This window comes from Camelus dromedarius, chromosome 29, assembly GCF_036321535.1.
Source record: "Camelus dromedarius isolate mCamDro1 chromosome 29, mCamDro1.pat, whole genome shotgun sequence".
NCBI classification, from domain to species: Eukaryota; Metazoa; Chordata; class Mammalia; order Artiodactyla; family Camelidae; genus Camelus; species Camelus dromedarius.
Window position 1 is genome coordinate 22,702,425 of NC_087464.1, and position 19,439 is coordinate 22,721,863.

Genomic DNA, 19,439 nt, shown 5'->3' on the forward strand with positions numbered 1-19,439 from the left:
CCAGGTTTCCCCGACTTGTCTCCCAACTGCTCCCTCAGCCCAAGGCCCCCTACAGCCCCCACACAGAGGCCTCCAGTGTGAGGCCCTCACCTCCAGGAGATCATGGGGCGTGTTCCCCATTTGCAACCCCAGTTCCCAGAAATGAGGAACCATGAGAAAGTACCTTGCTACACATAAGCTCAAAGAAAGTGAGTGCCCTGGCTGCCCTCCTCCTTTCCCCTGGCTCAGCATCTTCCTGCATTGTTCATTCTTTCCTCTCTCATTCCTCCCTTCCTGGGCACCTCCCATGAGCCAGACATGGATGGCACTGGACTCGGGATGGGGCAGAGAACAAGTGAGCCCTAGTCATAGGCTGTCACCCTCGTGGAACTCAAGTCCCCACCTCTGGCAGCAGCACACAAATTCTCTCCTGCAGAGGTTTTTCTGGCGGAGGTAGTACTGAGGGGACAACACCTTCCAGAGCTTGGCCTGGAAGACCCAACAGCTCCACTGTACCCCACATGGGCCATGCCTCCCAGCAGCTGGTCCACATTCCCGGGACCAATTTTACACAGGTGGAAACAGACCCTGAGAGGTACCCAGGTGGACCCAAGGTTGCTGAGCACCGAGAAGGCAGGAAGGGGAAAGACCAGCGAGGGCAGGAGGGAGGGGCCAGGCCCAGGGCTGCGGACAGGGAGGGAGGAGCTGCCTGGGAAGGCTTCCTGCTAGAGGAGGGGTGAGGCTTAGCTCAGAGTCTTCCCTCAGGCTCCCAGCAAGAAGTGAGCTTCTCTGAGAGAGAGAACTGGGCCAGGGGCTGTCCTGCCAGCCCATATGACTTGGGGCTGGGCTGGAAGGTGAAGGGTGGATGAGGGGGGCATGTCCCTAACCGGCCACCATCCTGTCCCAACCCACTGAGTGCTGCCACGCCTACCATCGCCCACCCCTAATTACTGCTGCTCAGTGGGGAACCAGCTGGGGATGAGAAAACAGTAGAGACACAAAAAGGAGAGGTAGAGCAACTGGGACCCCAAAGCTCAAGACAGAGAGATGAAATGAATAGGCAGATGGGACTATCACTGCCTCCCCAAGCCAGCGCTGCAGCTGCCAGGAGGAGCCCACAAACCAGGGCTTTGCAAAGATTTTTCAGAAATAAAATTTTTATTTGAAATGAAATCTTATACAGTGGGGGAAGCCGTCTATGCCAGACATTAAATCCAGAAGCCATAAGGTGAAAATTTGATAAATCCGACTACATAAACACATAAAAACATCTGTACAGCAAAAGACACTATAAACAAAGTTAAAAAGCAAGTGAGATGCTGGAAAAGAATATCACTAATATGCAAAGAGCCCCTACAAATCAATAAGAAAAAAAGACAAAAGAAGAGAAAAATTGGCAGTGAATTAGAAATCCACAGAGGGAAAACTAAATTGGCCAATAAACATATGAAAAGATGTTCTATCTCACTAGCAATCGGGGAAATGCAAATGAAAACAACACGATACCATTTTTTTGCCCATCAGACTGGGAAAAATTTAAATGATTGATAACAACCAGTGCTGGCAAGGATGTGGGTAAATGAACACTTATGGACCGTCGGAGGGAAGGGGAATTGGCTCAAAGTTTGTAAGGGTAATTTGGCAATATCGAATAACGTTTTAAACCCACACACCCTACAACCTAGTAATCCCACTTCCAGGCGCTTCTACAGAAATAATAGCATAGGCACTCACATATAAATATTAAAGGATGCTCATAGCAGCATTGCTGGTGAGAGTGAAAAAGAAACGGCTTAAATGTTTATCAATAAGGGAATGTTTAAACAAAACACAGCACATCCATAGTATGGAACACTCTGCAGCCATTCAGCAGAAGGCAGCACATGTATGTATAACAATATGAAAAAAAATCTAGCTGTACAATGCTACTTCAGAATGAGCCATTTTTATAAACAGCAGTTTGCTGGTTTATGCCCCAAAAGGCTGGAGGACAATATTTAGACGGTACAGTGATTGCCTCCTAGGAGGAAGATGAGGGGCTTTCATGGACTAAAGTTTGTGGAAAGAATGAGTGGGTTATCACAGCACTCAGCCAGGCACACCTTCGTAAGGCAGCAGGGTGAAGCAGAAAGAGAGTGGCCTGGGGACTGAGTCGCCTAGCTTCCCATCCTAGGGCAGTCCGACAGGTCACATTAACCACGTCACCTGGGAATTGATTAAAGCGGGAGTTCCTAACAGGGGTCCCCAGGGAGGGGGAACTTAGGTCTGTGAGCACTGAAACGGCACAAATCTAGATGTGAGTGTGAACACGCGGTTCGGGGAGGGGGAGTGCGCCTGTTTCAGGTATAGGGCCATGGCTTTCGTCAGATTCCCCAAGGGGCCCACAGACCAAAAAGATTCGGAACCATCAAGCAGGAATGGAGCAAGTCTTGTCCCCCAGAGGAAAGCGGTCCCAGGGGCTGGACATCTGCACGCACATCCGTGGGTGGTGTTGGAGGGCAGGGGCCAGGACAGGCTCTGCAGCTCCAGGCCCCAACCAGGACCCCTGCGAGAGTCTCAGGGAGTAGATGCTGACTCTGAGCAAGGACAAGAGCTGTCCAAGATGAGCGGGGCTGCCTGGGGAGGAGGCTGGACGGGGCAGAGGTCAGAGTCAGTGAGTGTCAGCCCTGAGTCTCATTCTCGGACTCTCTGGGCCTCAGTATCCCCATCTTACACCCCAGGGCTATACAAGGTGGACCCTGGGAGCCCGTTCTGAGCGGGCGAAAGGAAGGGCCGTGCAGGGGTGAGGCTCAGACTACAGGGCTGTATCCAGTCCGGTATTTGGATACAGTTCTCCCACCTGGTGGTGGCCTGAGTCCCTCTTCCCTCCTGGGAAGCGGACAGGCTGCCCGGGCTACCCCACACTGCCAACTGGACCTGTAGAGCCCAAGCCCTTCTTGGGTGTCACCATCTCCCACATGACAGGGACCTCAGAGAGGACAGGAGTGAGAGGTTTCACAGCAAGCCTGGACTGGGGCCAAGGGACCCCGGGGGCTAGACAGAAGCACTGAATAGGGTTGGCAGCCAGGCCAGGGCATATGAGCTCAGTGGAGCCCCCTGGACTCTCTCTGACCCCTCCAGGGGCCTCTCTCAGCCTGGCTTGGAGAAACTGGCTTGGAGGCACAGGGGGTAGCCCTCTGTGCTGGGTCATGCAGGGAGCTGGTGGCAGATCTGGGCCAGGATCCCAGGCCTCCTGCTGCTGGCTGGGCTTGCTCTGGGCACAAATGTGCCTCACCGCCCTCAGGTGACGCGGTGCCCACCTCAGCACCCCAATCCTGCCAGAAAGAGGCAGCAGGCACTGGGTATCCAACACACTGATTCAAATGTAGGCCTGAGTGTCCTCCTGAATCCAAATACCGTGAGCTTCAGTTTCTTGCTATTTAAAACAGAGGTATAAAAACTGCCCTCTTCCTCCTGTTGGAAGAGTTGGAAGAGCACGGATGTACAGTCAGCTTAGAGCAGAACCAGGGCCCTTTCCATTCCCCCATCTCTGGGCCTCAGTTTCCCCATTTCTAAACAGGAAGGTTGCTCTGAGGGATTCCCCAGGCCCGCGGAGCCTCTGATGCTTCCCGGGAAAACTGCCTGGATGCCCAGCCTGTGCCTGTGTCTATGGGGAGACAGGCTGTGGGGGCAGAGGCAGGGCCTGCCCTCAAGTCGCTCTCCACCAGCTGGCAGATGAAAAGGAGCAAAGGCCGCCTAGCAGAGCCGCGTGTGAAAGCGCCTGTGGCAGGGCTCACAAGCTGTGCCTCACACGGCCAGACTCCGCCTCCCCCTACTGCTGCACACCCAGCCTGCCCTGCTCATCACCTGCCTGCCCTCTGTAGGCACTAGGTGTGTACCCCTGCTCCAGAGGCCACAAGAAGCTTGAAAACACAAAACCCAGTGTGAGCTGGGTAGTGATCAAGGAAGGCTTCCTAGAGGCAGGACAAAGAAGGCCAAGTTCACACAGGGGGCCTTGAACACGCAGATGAGGAATCCAGATAAGCCAATTTGGCATGGGCCCCCTTGCCCTGGGCAGAGATGCCTGACCCCACCCCAGTCTGGCCTCAAAACTGTGTCACCCGCAGAGGGTTTGAGGCGGGGGGGGGGGGCGGGGGGGCACTTGGGTGCAAGGCCCCCTCCACCCCTCCTCCACAGCCAAGGACTGTGACTCTATCCCAGAGAAATCAGTCCTGGTCAGTGATGCCCAGCAGTCGCTGAGGCCTCATTGCAAACAGCTTTGCTGCTGGTGAGTGCCGTCTGGCTAGGGAGGGCTCCCCGACAGATTAAGAGCGATGCCGGCCCCAGACTCATTCATATTCTGGTCTGGCTGCTGGCTTCAATATGGCTGAGAGACACAAGGGCAGAGGCGGCCCTCCGAGAATGCCCAGCGATGATTCCTCTCCGATTCCAATTTATTTTCTATCATTAATGCTTTTGAAAAGCCCCACACACTCTGCAAACAGGGAAGGAGCACAGGGCTCGAGAGGGGAGGAGTGGAGAGGGCTGGGGCCGAGGGGAGCGCAGCAGAGGTGGTACAGGCAGTCAGCGAGGGGCCCTGAGACCTGGGTTCAAGTCCACACCCCATCTCACCTGCCTGCAGAAGCCTGGGGCAAGCCTGGCCTACACCTGGCAGTGAGGAATGGCCCCCTGCTCTGCTCACCTTAGGGGATGTTTCCAAGGTCTATATACTGTAAAGGGTTGTACACCTTGAGGAACCAAGAACGAAGCAAGCTTTACTGACCATGGCAACAGAGGAGGTCTGTGGACTGGATGCCGGCCACCCCAGCTATACCAGGGGACCCCCACCCCATGGTCCAGGGAAGGCCTGGATTGCCTCTCACCACAGCACAAGCAGGATTTGGGTACCCTGTCCCCTGCCTTGTCTGTCTCAAGCTCACATTGCCAGCCTCCCTTCCCCCACAGGTTCACCAGGACCAGCCTCCCAGGCAGCATCCCTCCCACTCTGTGGAGCCAGAGGGGTCATTCCCACACGTCCTTTGCTCAGAACCCTCCGAGGACTCCCCATTACCCTAGGGACCGAGTCCAAACTCGCCAACCCCATGCAAAGCTCTCTCCGGCAACTCAGGCCCACCTGGGCAGCCTCACCTCCTCCCTGGCTTGACCCCACCCTCAGCTCCAGCGCTGACCACCCCTGGTCTTTGCACATGTTTTTTCCTGTCTGGAATTCCCTCCTCCCTGGCCCTGGTTCACCTGTCAAACTCCTACCCTCCTCTTCAAGATGCAGCCCAAGTTCTCCTCTGTGCAGCGCTTCCCGACTCCCTGGCCCGCCCTGCTCTGCACTCCTAAGTATCCAGTCCCCACCTGTGTACAACTCAGTAATACGGTGATTATGTCTGGGTGATTATGTCAGCGAGCTCTCGTGGACAGGGGCTGCATCTGATTCATCCCGTGCATTCCAGTGCTTGGCAAAGTGCCCGGCTCACAACAGAGCTACTGATCCAGTCAACTGAGCACCTACTATGTGTCAGGCTCTGTGCTGGGGATGCAGCAGCAAAGACAGAGCCGAGCTTTACCCTCCAGTTCCTTCCAGTGGATGTACTCAGGGAATGTCTGCTTAATGAATGGACATTCGACCACCTTGTCAGTGGGGAAACTGGGGCTCAGAGAGGCAAAATGCCCTGTCCCAGGGTGCTTCTGCCTCCCTGTCCACATCTCTTTCTACTCCATTTCTCTCCCAGAACCTCAGCAGCAGTGAGGAGGAACTCAAAATGAAAGGTTAGAGTCAAAAAAAAAAAAAAGGAAGAAGAAAATGTGGTGGATTTCCCCCCCTTTCTCCATAATGTAAAGAAAATTGCTTTTGCCAACTATCGCAGCTTAAAAGCAATTAGAGTTTTTGGAGGGGACTCTGGGCACGAGCAAAAGAGACAGAATAAGCGCCCAGCACAGAATTTTTCCAGCATTCGTTTGTATGAAGCAAAAGGAAAAAAAGGTGTTAAAAGCAGCAATTTCCAGCAGCAGAGATGGTGGAAATAAAATATTTACAGCCTCCAAGGGAGGGGCCTGGGAGGGGCCAGAGACCCCCACTCCTATTCCACATTCCCAGAGGCAAGAAAAGGGAAGGCAGAGAATGGGAGACAAGGAAAGACGAGCCACCCCCTACACCCCTACTTGCACCCGCGGGGCGAGGGCAAGGAGGGGAGAAGCCCTGGACAACCCTGCTCTCTCCATGGTCCACCAGCCATGGCCCAGGGCCACTAGCCAGCCCCCAGCCACCAGAGATCCATCCTGCCAGTCCTCAGACCTGGCTCTGCTCAAACTCCAGAGAACATCCACCACCAGAAGCTGGCACTGGAGGCCTGCACAGCCCGGGCCCCTCTCCAGCCTCATCCTGGACGCTCCCCACATGGTGCGCCGCCCTGACTGTTTTCCAAGGAGCCTTGCTCAGTCCCACCTCCAGGCCTGAGCCTGAGAAGGGACAATACAGAGTGTGCACCCATCCTCTCAGGGGGAAGTAAGGCAGGTTTGAGGGTGCAGACCCTTAAATGACAGAGCCAAGGACACAAGTCTCTAGGCTATAGGCTAGACTCCAACCAGGCCTCTTCCACCTGCTTCTGAACCACCCCTTCCCCACCTGCACCCCGCACCTAACCCTTGGCCTCCTCTCTATAAATACAGAGCAGACACCAGCGGTATCTTCCTGAAACCTAACTCCCTCCTTCCTAGCTGCAGTAGAGACCTCCCCTCTGTCTGTCACACAGAAGACATTGCCTCCATTAGAAGGAGATGCTCCCAGGTTCAAATGCCAGCTCCTCCACTCACTAGCTGTGTGACCTTTGCAAGTCCCTCAATCTCTCTAAGCCTCAGTTCCCTCATCTGTTAAGTTGGAATAGTAATAGTACATATCTCATGGGGTTGTTTTTAGGATTAACTGAGGTAAGGTATGTAAAGCACCTGGCACTGTGACTAACACTTAGCGGGTGTTCAATAAATTCACCTCTGCCCAACTTCACACTCAGTCCTCAAGTGTGCCTCTCCAGGCCTCCAGATACCCACACACGTGCACACAGGCTCCCACACCACCTTGCCGTCGCCTGATTAATGCACAGACGGCATACACCAGCTGGGGCAGAGGGTGCAGGAGGTGCCGAGGGGTTCTGCACACACTTGGAGGGCCTATCCCCACACACAGTGCCAGGGAGCCTCTCACTCTGCTTGGCTTAGGAGGGATTCCTCTAAGAACAGCAGCAGGCCTCAGCCAGAACCCTGAGAACCTCCCAGGTCAGGTGGAGGACGGAACTGGAAGCACACCCATTCTCTCCAGCCTGTGGCTGCAGCCCAGCCCTCAGCCATCCTCCCAGCCTCACCGGACAAAGGCAAACACCCAGACCCAGGGAACAACAGTTAGTGGCAGAGCCGACAGCAGAAACAAAGTCTCGAAGACAGTGTGGTCCAGCAAAGTCAGGTAGTTCTGGCCTCAGATCCCAGTCCCACCACCGACCAGCTGGGTGACTTCTCTGAGCCTCAGTTTCCTCACCTGTAAAATGGAGTCCATAACACCCCCTCTTGCAGGGCAGTAACGTGTGCTAACAAAGGTTGCTTGCAGGGCAGTAACGTGTACTAACAAAGGTAGCGCTCTCCCAGTGCCCTGCAGAATCTCCAGCACACAGTCAGCATGGGAACAGAAGCTGGTTCTGGCCCGCCTGCCCCCTGGACTCCAGGCACAGTGCCCTTCCTCCCCTGCAGCACTGGGAGGGCAGAGGAAAGGCCTGGGGGTGGGAGCAACAAGGACCTGCTGATGTCCTGTGATCCCTTCCAGCCCACTGCCCACCCAGCAAGGGGCTGAAGGACCAGCCAACAGATGGGCCAACAGCCGTGGCCAGTCCTCCCTGCCCTACCCTGAGAGCAGAAGAGGCCCATTCGCCGCATCAATTTGCCCAGCAGAGGCGGTGACATGCCCCAGGTCACACAGCCCTCCCTGAGCCACTCGGTGGAGGCTGGGGTGTTTTCCTGTCCTTCCCCGAATGCCCAGCTGCGGAGAACACACAGGCTTGACGGAGGGCCTGGTGGTGCAGCGTGGCTGTAGACCAGGGATCAGAAGGTGCTTTGGTGTTTCTGTCTCTTGCTTTCCCTCTGGCCACCTTCCTCCCAGGGGCCTCTACTGCCCACTGCCCCTACCCTAGTCCTCAAGAAATAAACCCAACAGTAAGCATGGCACTAATCAGGGCTCTCTTCATTGTGAGGGCAGAGATGGGAGCATAGAAGCACAGTCCCAGCCCCAGGTGGCTGAGCCTCAGGACACCCCATTGAGGCTTCCTCCTCCACCTGCAGACCCATTCTCTCCACTGGTAGGTAACTAGATGTGTGTGTGTGTGTGTGTGTGTGTGTGTGCACGCACACACACACAGACACACAGAGAGGAGGGCAGGTCCTAAGAACCTGGTACCCACCCCCAGGGATGACTGACAGCCTTTTTCCAACTAGGCCCGCCTCTGCCCCTTTGCACCTCCGGGAGCACTGGTCTCTCCGAACCACAAGTCCACATGACCCAGGAGCAGGGGATCCTGGGACTGAGAAGCCAGACACCTGACTTACTGCTGAGGCTCTGTGATGCTTTTTCACTGTGAAACCCAAGATGGGGTTGCCCACTCCCTGTGCCTCCATTTCCCTATTTGAACATAAAAGGAAAATGAGGTCATCTCTGAGGCTGCTTTCTAGTTCCAACATTCTTCAACTCCATACCCATGACCTCGATGACCCTCACAGAGTCAGGAGGTGTTCCCAAGTCACCAAGGGCACTAAGGGCAAAATGAAGAGTCCCAAGTATGTATGAGTGCCAGGGGGCAGTGTCACCCTAAGGAGACAAGGAAGCCCAGGGAGACCTGTGCCTGCCCTAGGCTGGCAGAGGACACCTGTCCTCCCTCCCCCGGGAGGAGACTGGGCACGTGCAGGAAAGCCAAGGATGGCTCCTTGGTGCGGCCAGAGGCAGCCAGAGCCCCCACCTCCTTTCTGCACATGCCCCAGGAGCGCTCCCCTCTGTGCCCCATTTCATCTCTCTGTTCTGAGGCTACAGGGGATTCGGCCCAGCCGAGAACTTAGGCTCAGCCCCAAGTTCCCCCACACACAGCCCCAGTTCCCCCAGATCCCCGGCTGTCCAGGCTAGGATCCTAAGCCCTTCCCCCAGGCAGCCCTCCCCTTGCTTTCCCCACTGCCCTCCAAGGGGGTTGGTGAGGGGCAGCCCTGCTCCTTGAGCCAGCAGAGGCTCCCTGGCCCTGCATGGCCAGAGCCTGATAACAGTCTCCTAAATTAAACAATAAACAAGAAATTGCTTTAGATTTTCCTGACACTGCAGTTCCTGATTAATCCCTATAGCAAACAAAAAGAAAAGATACAGTTATCTGAAAAGGATATTTCCAGGTGGAAGCTACAGCCTGAGCCAGAGGAATCAGCCCCCTAGAGGGGGATCCTGCTCCAGCCACCTGCCCAGCTCCAGACCACTCACCTCCTCCCCCTGACCTCACTGTCTCTGCCCACCCTGGGCTGACACCTGTAGGGGTCAGATCCCACCTCTCCTCTCCTACCTCTCTCTGCTATGTGCTCTTGGACAGGCCAGGTCACCTCTCAGGCCTGTCTCCTCATCTCTCAAGCATTCTCACCTCTCAAAGATAAAATGAAATATGTGACCACTTGAGGTTAGACGAATTTTCTCGTATTTTTTAGAAATGGATGCTGAAATACTTAGGGGTGAAATGTCACGGTGTCTATAATTTACTTTAAACTACTTCAGAAAAAAAAAGATAAAGCAAAATGTCAACAATTGTTAAACCTAGGTGAGCGAATATATGGGAGTCTCCTGTACTATTCTCTCTGTCTTTCTGTATGTTTGAAAATGTTCCTAACAAAAAGTTTAAAAAAAAAAAAAAAGCTTCAGTCACATGAGCCAGAGCCTCACAAACAATGCCGCCTGCTCCTGGCGAGCCGGAAAGGCAGCTGGGTCTCTTAAGTAGGTTAAAAATCCCCCCCGCCATCTCCTTTATGTGGTTTCCCTAGAAATCGCTTTTTCACAAATTCCACTGAGTCCAAGCCCCACTTTTAGAAGCCTCAGCACATTCAAAAGCAAGGCACAGTGCTTCAGTGAAGCAACTGTTGTCTTCTGACTGACCACCCTGCTCCTGCCCACTATCTCCGCTTCCTTTCTACAAAGCAGCCCTGGGCTAGAGGTCATGATGCTGACTCCATCCTCACGTGGCCTCTCTGAGCCTCAGAATGCCCCTGCCCATTAGGCAGAAATGAAGACAAGTCAGTGACTGCCTGGCTATCTCATTCAAAGGTACAGTGTTACCCCACAAAGAGACTGAAATCCCCATTTAACAGATGGGAAAGCTGAGACCCAGGCCAGGAGAGACTAGAAGGGGAACAGGGAAGGTAGGAACAGAGGGAGGCAGGAGTGAGCAAAAGCTCCCTGTTTGCCCCCTCCCTCTCTGCCTCATCCCTCTACGCCAACCCTGGCAGCATGAATCAGAGAGGGTGGCCGGCACCTCCTTTTCTCTGGTTCCTTATTTATCCTATTTATCGAGCTTCCTGGTCAGGAATAAATGGCCATGATCGCAATCTCCCAGCCAGGCCCAGCTGACCCACACCAACATTGGCCAGGCCTGCCTCCGCTGATCGATAACGGAAGAGTTATCAGTACCCCAGATAATCAATTGCTAATTGCTGAATGCCATGCAATTCATCAGGGAGAGTTATGTGTGGCCTGTGACTAGGTGCCCCCCCCCGCCGCCTGGCAGAGCCTGCAGGGGCAGGGAAGGCCATCTGTGGTGAGCACCTCAACAGAAAAGCCACCCATAACTCTGAGCTTCTCAAACAGATATCCTGGGCCTAGCCGGCCTCCCCAGGCCCAAGGGGAGAAAGAAGTGGCAGTGGCCACTGAGGCCCTGGTCAGCCCATCTGGCCCCAGGTCCCTGGATGGGCCGGGTACCCAGGATGGATAAGCCAAGTCCCTGCCACCAAGGCATTCCCAGGCCATGAAGAGAGACCAACTGCCACACATCAAGGGCCTTGCACACGATAGGCCTCACATACAGTAGCTGCACAGTGAACGTTTGCTAAATGTGAAGCAGATACACTGGTTTCAAAGTTATCAGGAAGGAGCAGCTATTCCCAGTAAGGGTGACCGGGCGGAGGGGTTAAACACACATTTAGGCTGAGTGTTGAAAGTGTGTGCAATCTATGGGCAAAGTTGGAGGAAGGAATCAGGCAGAGGGAACAGCAAAACGAAACCTGGAGGAAGGAAAGCCACCGTGTGTGTGAAGGGGAGACTAAGTGGCATCTGGCTGGAGTCAGGGTGCAGAGAGGAATACGGAGGGACATGGCTGGGGCAGAGGGTCAGACTGTGCAAGACATGAGGGGTTTGGATGCCAGTCTGAGGGAATGGGGAGCTCTTGAAGGGTGCTGAGTAGGGGCATGACAACTAGCATGTGCTTGGAAAGATGATTAAATGCCATGGAGTCCACAGTTACTGCCAGGTTGCCTGCCCCAAGAGGGCGAGGGCTGGTCTTATTTATCTCTGTCCCCATAGCAGCCGGCACAGCCGGGCCCAGGAAGCACCCAACAAGTGAATCACTGAATGACTACAGGACCATCAGATGTAGGACTGGGGACTCCTGGACTCACAGCTGTGGAAGATGATGTTTGTATAAAAACATATATTTATAGTAGAATCTCAAACGCAGCTTTGTGAGGCAGGCAGGGAGAGAATTATCTCCAATTTACAAAAAAGGAGGCAGAGGCTGAAAGATGGGCAGACAGAGACCTGGCCAAGGTCACACAGCTGGTCAGTGGCAGAGCCCAGTGCTCTCCCCAACCTGCCCAAAAAAAAGGCTGAGCCAGGCTTGCCTTGCATGGCCATGGCTCCCCGAGAGGTAAAGGCCTACCCCTCCTCACTTCCTGGCACCCCCGCCCCTACCCTGTGCTGGGCAGACAGAGAAATGCAGCAAATGCTGCCTGGCTGAGCATCCCCATACCAATCCCAGCTGGGATTGGCTGCTTGTCGCCATGGCAGCCTGTCCCTGCACCTGTAATGGAGACAAGGCTAGGCAGGGAATCTCTAGAATCCACAAGCTTGGTCTAGACAGACCTCGCTGAAGACAGACCCACTCCCTCCAAAGTTTGGGAAGCATATTGATGGAACAAGAGTCCTGGACCAGGAGTCCAGAGACAGGGCCAAACCCAACTCACTGCGTGACTCTGAAGAATCACTTCCAAGTTTCCTCATCTGTGAAATGGGACAGTGCTCTCTGCCTCCTCTCCAGAACTGCCATGAGGACCAAATGAGGGAGGGAGTATAAAAACTAATGGAAACTTATTCAGCAAATTTTGTCCTGGGAAATAATAACAATAAGGCTCCTTTCTACTTCAGCCTGGAGATTGAAACTCCAACAGGACTCACTTCCCTCTCCTAGCAGAGAGCAAAGTATAAGTTAGCATTTATTGAGATTCAGTGTATCAGGCTAGTACACACTTACACGTATTATCTCAAAGTATGCTAATGACACCCCTACAAGGTAGGTCACATTCTCTCGTAATAGATGAGGAAACTGAGGCTCAGAAAAGTGAACTGACTTGCCCGAGCTCATTCAGCTCAGAAGTGGCTGAGTCCGAATTCAAACTCAGTTCCAGATGGCATCCAAACCCAGGTCCTTCTGATCACACCAGGCTGATTCAAGGGGCCCATTCCCACACCCCAAAATCTCAGAGCTACAGAATTAGTGCTCAGGGTAAGGCCGCATGTTACACACGTATACTCCACTGAGGCCTGAGCCCCTGACATCAGATGTGTCGTGCCACCCCATGGCCTGTGGACCAGTAGGGCCATCAGAGCTGAGTGTGGAATGCGGGTGGGGGTGGCTAGCCCAGCTGGCCTTGAGCTAATTGGATCAGTGCTGGGCATGGAGCCGCCTGTCCGGCTGCCCTGGCAGATGGGTGCTAGAACTGGGCCACCTGCCAAGTCCCAACCTCCATGTCCAAACCAACCTGGACACCGAGGTTCCATTTTGGCCTCCTCCTGCCTTGACCCTGGTGGCTGGCAGTGCCCACACAGATCCAGAAGGCCAGGGTGGCAGCCGCTATCCCTCCTTCAGCGCCTGGCACCTCCCCTGATGTGGCCATATGGACCAATATGCTCCCTGACAGCTGGACTGCTGAAGCAACTGCCTGAGGACATCCTCTGCAAAGGCCCTGAGGCCTGGGCCACCCCACTCACCCCGGCCCAGCAGGCCACAGGCGCAGCCGGGAAAATCCCAGACTGGAATGTCCTGCTCTCAACTTGTTTTATGACCTTGTGCAAGTCACAGCTCCTCTCTGGGCCTCAAACTCCCTCTGTCAAATAGCAATGCTGACCACCCCTCTGCCCCTTCCCTTTGTATCCCACTTCCAAGGTCACTAACTTCCACCCAAACTCATTCCAGGTCTCCAGGGAGACAAATAAGCTTACTCATTTTACAGACATAGAAACTGAGGCCCAAGGAACCTTGGGGACTTGCTCAAGTGCACACAGTGGGAGGGCCAGTACTAAAGGCAGTATTTTATGACTTCAAGAAGCCTGCCACCTCTGTGGGCCCAGGTGGTGGGAATGGTGATACTGAGGCCCTGCCCTACTCTGATGACCTATATCACCCCACCTGACTCCCCACCCAGCCCAAATCTCTCCATCCTCCATCAGGAGGGGATCTATGTACAGCCCCTTGGCCATCCTGGTGAAGGCTGGCAAGGCGCCTGTCCCTGATGTTGCCCTCACCACCAGCCTGGGTTCCCACAGCAGCCTCAGATCTGCCTCCCTGCCTCTGGCTCTCCTGGCCAACCCCTCCCACTACCGCCAGAGGGAGCGGTTTAAATTGCAAATCTGATCGCGTCCCTCCAGAACTTCAACCCTACAACCCCTGAATACGAAATCAGCCCACACTCCTCAGTCAGGCACTCAAGATCCTCCTCCGTCTTGTGCCAGCCTGCTCCATGCCTGCTGCCCCGCGTGAACTACTCCACCGCAAACACGTTCCACCCGTGCCTGGCGCCTCCCGCCTCTGTGCCTTTGCTAACACAGTGCCATCTGCCTGGAAAGCCCTCACTCAGTCACATTCTCCATTCATTCACTTATTCAACATATTTACTGAGCATCTACCAAGTACCAGAAACATCCAAACAGGTCAAATTGCAGCAGCCCTTCCAGTCCATCTGAAATTACCCTTTGCCAGCCTCCCTCCCCTGTACCTCTGCAGGGGCCCAGCCCAGTCTGCCTCATACCCAGGGATGTGGGTAGATGTCTGTGTGCCCTTTCAGAGCCCATCCAGGGAGGGGCCCACCTTGTCATCAGTATCCCCAGTACTCAGCCCAGGCCTCAAACCAGGAGATGACCCTGAATGTGGAGTGAGCCTCAAGTGTAGGGCTCCAGGCAGTGAAGAGAAAGGCCAAGCAAGGCATGATTCTTGGGAGCAGATGTCTAGGCCCTGGAAGCCAACAGAAGAGACTGATTGGCCAGAGTGGTCCCCAGTTCCCCCTAAAGGAGGCCTGAGTGGTCAGGGGTAACTTTACCCCCTCAAGTTACCCCAAAGCCCAGCCCAGCCAACAACTTATCACTGAATTTGTTATAACGTAAAACACAAACATGGCAGGGTCAGAGCTTGGCTGGACAGGGAAATTAAGGGGGCCACACTGAGCACCACCCCTTCCTAGTCAGGCGGTTTAGGGCAGGGAGTGACTGTCTTCCTAAGGGCAGCCAGTGGGGGTTGGGAGCACCTGGCTGGGATTTTTACCCCTGACAGCACAGAATCAGGGGCTAAAGAGGTACCCCGCTCTCTCCCTCCCCAAGGCTTGAGGCCCCATATGGAGGGCTCATCCTGCTGGAGTCAGTTGGGGTGGGGGCGGGGTGTGCAGAAGAATCAGGGTTCAAGCAGGCTTTGAAGGCAGGGGTGGGGCCAAACAGACATCTGGCCATTCTCCAGCCACCTAGGAATCAACCAGAGCATCAATCAGGTCAACACACAGAAGGCAAAAGTCCAGAGGTCAGGGAGCCACAGGAGGACAAAGGGATAAAGAGGAGGGGAGAGGAAAAGAGAGAAAGAGAAATGACAGCTAAGAAAGACTGAATCAGCTAGAGCTGGCAGAAAGGAAGGGGTAGAGGCAGAGAGGGGCTGCCCCAGAGTGAAGCCAGCAAAGAGGCTGAGGGGCCACCACAGGACCCAGCAGGCCATCAGCACCCCCGAGCCCCTAGATGAGCTTTGGTCACTCCTGGGCAACAGCTCTCCCCACCCGAGGACCTCAGAGATCTGAGTGGCTCTGGGGATGAGTCCAGGCTGTCATCAGGACTGGGCTGGGGGGAATGGTCACAGAGGCCTGCCTAGAGCTGACAGCTATTCTAGCCTCCTGTGTCTCAGGAAGACCACTTGGGGAGAAATTGGTCCCTATAGCCACCAGACTCCATCCTCCACCCCCTGCACACTTAGACCAGGTGGGGAGCCCATTTACCTCAGGCGAGTTCTTTGGCCCACAAAGGAAATCCAGGATGGAGATCTCAGGAGAGTGGGAAGGGTTTGGGAGCCCAAACAGGAGGACAATGCCAGGACCTGACCTAGAGTGCCAGGCTGGGGGTGGGGAAAACTTCTCTGACTCCTAGAATGATACCAATATCCAAGTGCCAAGAATTGCAAACCATCAAAAAGAGCCCAGGCAGACTCTGGTACCAAATCTAGGAGGCAAAGGTTAATGAGGCTGGGGTCAAGCCAGGGAGAATCAGGCTGAGAATGGCTGTGCCCACGTCCCTGCCCATCTGGAGAGGGTGTTGGTCACAGGCAGCAAGAGAGCTGCCCTGGGGAGACCCCCCCCCCAGCAGCAGGCCCCCAGAGCCCCACTGCCAGGTCAATAAAGAGGGTCTGAGGGCCCTCCTGCCCCCTCCCGCCCACACCAAAGACCAGGGTTAAAGGACAACTTCACAATGAAAGGGGCTGCCCTGAGACTGCAGCTCTCCTGCCTCAAAATCTTCCTCTGTGAAATGGAGAGGAAGTGTGCCCATGGCCCCTGCATTCTCACAAGGTGTTAGAGAGATTCTAGAGGGGTAATGGAAGTGGAAGGGAGCTCTAAGCCTGAAAGCTAGTCAAACAAGATATTACCATACCCCAGAGACCCAGATACTGACTGGTCCAACATCACATACCTCCACACAGCATCTAGGCTGAGAACAAGACTTCTGACCACACAGGCTCATACACTGAGTGCCAGGAAGGAGGGCACATGGACAAGGGCTGCTGGGGAACTCAACTGCTCCAACCCAGAATCCCAAGCTGGAAGGATTTGAGAGCAATCAAAGAAGGCTTCCCAGAGGAGGAATATGCCCCAGAAGCAAGGAGGATTTGGTAACAGGGAGGGGCCTGCAGGGGGCCTGACTTGACACTTCCTTGGGCCTCTCAGTCCTGGGGACAAAGGGCTGCCTCCTTTTCAGAGGTACCATCCTGGACCACATCTCCCCAACCTATCTTCTACTGTGGGGATGGCTGGAGGGGAAGGGGGAGGAGGAGGGGAGGAGCTGGGGAGAAAGGGTGTCTAGGAAGTTCCTTGAAGCAGTAAGCAGTGGACAGGAAGACTGTGAGAGGATACTCCAAGAAGGGGGGGGCAGGGGGGGATACAGGGAGCGGGGTACAACACAGCCACAACCTCATCACACAGACTGAAGCACGCAGAAGCATGGCTCCAAGCAAAGCAGGGATAGGGAGCGGCAGTGCACCAGGCTGAGGGCCTAGAGGTTCCCCCTGTAATCTCTAGCATTTTGGGAGCTCCTGGGGGCCAGTACTAATGCACCTTTCGGGCAATTCCCTTCTTCCAGCCGCCTGTCCCACGGAGCAGAAGGCTCAAGGACACACACACATACACACAGGGGCACGTCTCCCAACTCCCCCCACCTCAAGCCCGGTGTCCTCAGCCTGGCTGCAAAGACGACCTCGCGGCCCCTGGGCCTGGAAGCTGTCTCCGCGCAGTCCCCCCCCGACCCTGGCAGGGTCATAGCAGTCCGGCGCCCGGAGCTGCTCCAGAGAGGCGCCTTGGGGCTGAACTGGTGTCCCAGAGAGCCGGTGGCTGAGCTGACCGGGTGGTAGAGACACACCCCTTGGCCCGCCGGGCGGCACAACCCGCGCCCCCTCCTCATTCCTCCCTCGCATTCTCTTCTAGAAAGGCCAGAGTTCCACCATAAAAGCGCCTCCATCCTCTGCCTCCGCATGCAAAGTTGCTCCAAGTCGCCTGGGTTCTGGCGGCATGCGAGGGTTAGGCGGTGCCGCGCAGCGGGCGGGAGCGCGGTCAACGACTAGGGTGCCGAGCGCGCCCCTCCCCAGCTCCGCGCGTGCACGCCCCCCATAGGCGCGCACCCAACACCCCACCCCCACCCGCTGCCCCCGAGGCTCCCGCCCAATCAGAGGCCGCGCACGCGGCGCCGCCGGCGGGCAGACACCCCAGCTCCGTGGCCTGCGCCTCGTCCGCCCTGGCCCCGCCGCAGCGTCCCGGCCCGGCCACACTCACCGTCCCGGGCGCGCATTCCGCGCGCGGCTCCACTCCAGGGCCGCATTCCCCGTCTCGGCTCCGCTCCGGTTCCCGCTCCGACTCGAGTTCCCGCTCCGCAGGGCTCGGCTCCGAGATGGTGGCCGCGGCAACGAGCGAGGCAGGGAGGGCGTGAGGGTGTGTATGTGTGTATGTGTGTGTGTGTGTGTGTGTGTGTGTGTGCGCGCGCGCGCGCGCTGTGTGCGTGTGCGCGGGAGGGCCCCGCGCTCCCCTGCGCGCCCTGCGCCTGCCTCCTGCTCTCCACGCTGCGATGCCAGCAGAATCCCTAACGCGCGCTCCCACCCGCCTGGGCGCTCACACACGCGCACGCCCGGGCGCGCACACACCCCCGCTGCCGCCGCACACCCGGCTCCTCACTCCCAACTCTCGCCTTCCTGAGGCGCTCACAAAAGGCCCCCTGGCCCCGGCCCGCCGGAGTCCCCAGAGCGCGGCCCGTGGGGCCTGAGGAGTGGCTCTGCGTCCGCTACCAGGTTGGCCCCGCCTCAGGTCCCCGGCTGCTCCCAGAGGGGGCCCCTGCGGGCGTCCCTGCTTCTTCACCGCGCCCAGCCGGACCGCGGCCGTGCTCTCAGCCTGCTCACTGGCCGGCGCACCCAACTCCGGTCTCCGGCGCTCCCACCCAGAGGCGCCGGCTCTCTCTTCCTCGCCTGCGCCGCCTCCCGCCGCCGCGTGCTCTCTCGCTCCTTTCTTTCCCCCTTTTCTGTCACTGCCTTTCCTTTTATCTCCTCTTCTTTCTCGCACCTGCACCCGCCCCGATCTCCGTCCTCTGTCTTTCTCGCTGCCTCGAGGTCTATCTTGCCGACGCCCTCTCTTGCGCCTCCTCCTCCCCACCGCCCTGCGCTGGCTCACACATTCTCCGCATTACATAGGGTGCAGCCCGCGGGTCGCCGGGCCCAGGGTTCGAGCGCGCAGTGAGAGGCGAAGAGACCCGCCGCGCCCGGGCCCCGCCGCCCCCTCCGCTCTCCGGTCGCTCCGCGGATCCAAGCTCCGGCCTCGCGGGCGACGACGTCCCGCACTAGCCTCGGCTGTCGCTGACAGCTCCCATCTTGCCCGGGCTTAAAGGGATAGCGCACCGGGCTCGACCTGCCCCACCCGGGGGCGCCGAGGAGGGCGTCCTCCTGCTCTGGGACAGTTCGGGGCAGTGGTACAGCCAGGGTCGAGCGGGCGGCGCCCTGTCAGCCGCCAGTGAGCCCGGCCCTCCGAGGCTGGAGGTGAGTCAAGGAGAAGGGCTGTCAGGAGCTGCCCGGACCACGCCATCCAGGGGGCGCTCAGTGCTTTTCGGTGGCTAAGCCTAGGGACAGGCTAGGGGTGTGAGCAGTGCAGGCCGGCTGGGCGCCCAGCACTTGGGGCGTGGGGGGAGGAAGGATCAGGGAAGCAGCTGTCCGGATCTGAGCACAGGATAAGGACACCTGTCATGCTGAGAGAACAGGGCACAGGGTGGCCTCCCACTCTTGCTGTGTGACCTTGGGCAAATGATTGCCTCTATCTGGGCCTTAGTTTATCCTTCCTTGGAAGGACATTGGCTTCCATCATCTCTGTGGCTCTGATTTGGTGTTATGTCCCTCCAAAAATGAGAGAGCAGAAGGTATGGTGAAACTCTGGGGGATGGAGGAAGTCCAGGAAAGCTCCTGGAGGAGGTGACATTGAAGCCAGGTATTGAAGGATGAGTAAGAGTTGGCTGGGCCCAAAGGGCATTCCATGCCAAGAGAAGAACATGTGCAAAGACCTAGAAGTGGGAAATAGGGAAAGATGCATGTATTTGGGGGAAGAGAATCTATAAGAGCCTTGAGTGAGGAGGTTCAACTTTGTTCTGGGGCAGCAGTGGGGCTGCCACTAAGCTAAGCTAGGCTGAAGCCCTCTCCATCCTTCACAGAGGCACAGCTAAG

General features: G+C 56.4%; 1 long non-coding RNA gene across 1 annotated transcript in view; it reads right to left on the minus strand.

The window, feature by feature from the left end:
* The window catches only part of LOC135318421 (uncharacterized), a 31,562-nt gene extending 12,989 nt beyond the window's left edge, over positions 1-18,573 (minus strand). Inside the window, exon 1 of the long non-coding RNA XR_004132974.2 lies at positions 17,518-18,573. This is a non-coding gene — a long non-coding RNA (uncharacterized LOC135318421). The remainder of the gene's footprint in view (positions 1-17,517) is intronic.
* Positions 18,574-19,439: the final 866 nt, after the last annotated feature.